General features: G+C 39.3%; 1 long non-coding RNA gene across 1 annotated transcript; it reads right to left on the reverse strand.

Annotated features, from left to right (window-relative positions):
• Nucleotides 1–141: 141 nt before the first annotated feature.
• On the reverse strand, nucleotides 142–1,596 carry LOC102307025. The gene is made up of 2 exons (XR_317920.3): nucleotides 726–1,596; nucleotides 142–620 (listed from the first exon to the last, which is right to left on the reverse strand). It is a non-coding gene; the product is annotated as an uncharacterized LOC102307025 (long non-coding RNA).
• Nucleotides 1,597–1,602: the final 6 nt, after the last annotated feature.

The following is a 1,602-nucleotide window of genomic DNA, read 5'->3' on the forward strand; positions in this document are numbered from 1 at the left end:
AACTAAGATTCATGTGTGAAATCGTTCCTGCTGTCTGTGGCTCACATGAACTTTATCTGCTTTGAAGAAAACTGAAGTGTTTTGGGTTCATCACAACAACTCAGGTTGTCCATCAGACATCTTTGTGAAACAAACAGAAGATCAAGTGAGACCAAAGTTTATTGAAACTGCAGAGAAACCAGATCACTGCTGTGGAGACGACAGCACACTTAGAAACAAAATACAAATAACAGTAAAGTTACTGAACACATGGAAACACGACACAAACAATAACTTTGGTCAATCCAGCTTCATCAGAGCTTATTGGAAATTATCCAGTTTAATGTCTCATTGTACTCTGAAATGAAAGCACAGTACAAATAAGCAATTGGAGTTAAAAAAGAAATCAGAATCAATTTAAAGACAAATGTATTCTCAACTTCTCATCAAAGTAGCCACCTTTGGCAGATATAACAGCTGAACACAGTCGTGGCGTTCTTTCTACAATGTTTGACACTTGTAGGTTGCTTTGCTTTCACTCTTCGGTCCAGTTCATCCCAAACCAGCTTGATGGGGTTTAAGTCTGGAGACCGTGCTGGCCACTCCATATTTTCAAGCTTACCAGAGGGTACAGCATGGCGCTGCAGAATGCAAAGATTTCAGATTATAATTCATCAGACTACAAGACCTACATCTAAGTGTTATGATGGTCTGTCTCTCCTCCATTGTTAATTACTTTTTCTCACCATTTTCTGTAGCAACAAGGACAATGCTGTTCCCCTGATGCTCACGAGGCCATGGTACACCAGTGTTCCAGCACTGCTTTTATGCAGACAGAGGCGGCTGTGGGTAATCCAGAAACATTGGACCACCTGTAAGAATTTATTATAATTATTGAGGTTAATTGAAATGATTCATCTTAAAGTAAAAGTACAAGGAAGCAACCGAAATGGCAAAATAAACACGGAGAAAAAGACAGACATACACATTTTATTAGTCATTTAAGCTTTATTTATATTAAGATTAAGATTATATTTTCTTTTCAGATACTAAAAATAAACATCAGTGTCAGTCTTCATTCTGTCAAGCTGACAAACAAAGCAAAATTAAAGTCAAGTCCTCAAACTCTCCTATCCTGTTTGATAGGAGAGTGACCCCAAACACACTTCCAGTGTGTATAGTACCAAATCATAACAACAATTGCATCAGTGGGCTTTATAAGGCTATAATAAGGTAAAGACTACCATAATATCACCATGGTAACTTGATGTGAACATAACCTATTCTGGAGCCGATTAGAAATCGGCAGGTATGAAATCACCAGCTTGTGCTATCCTCGCCCACTTATCAACCAGTCAACATCCACTTCTAGCACCACGCAGTCAGGATTGTGGAGGACTGCATGGGGACACGTCTCACATAAGTGACCCGACCCAACCTTGGATGGAGACATTTGCTCACACAGAAAGATGTAAGGCAAAAGAAGTGTGTATTATTAGGGTGACAGCTGCACATTAGAGCTCTGAAACTTTAAACGCTTTCTGTCCCACAGCCTGACAAAGGAGACGTGGAAATCTCTGCAGTTTGTCCCAAAAGGAAATTAAATCGATCGATTAAAAAGCT

This window comes from Haplochromis burtoni, unplaced genomic scaffold, assembly GCF_018398535.1.
Source record: "Haplochromis burtoni strain Fernald_Lab_line unplaced genomic scaffold, NCSU_Asbu1 Contig_1566, whole genome shotgun sequence".
NCBI classification, from domain to species: Eukaryota; Metazoa; Chordata; class Actinopteri; order Cichliformes; family Cichlidae; genus Haplochromis; species Haplochromis burtoni.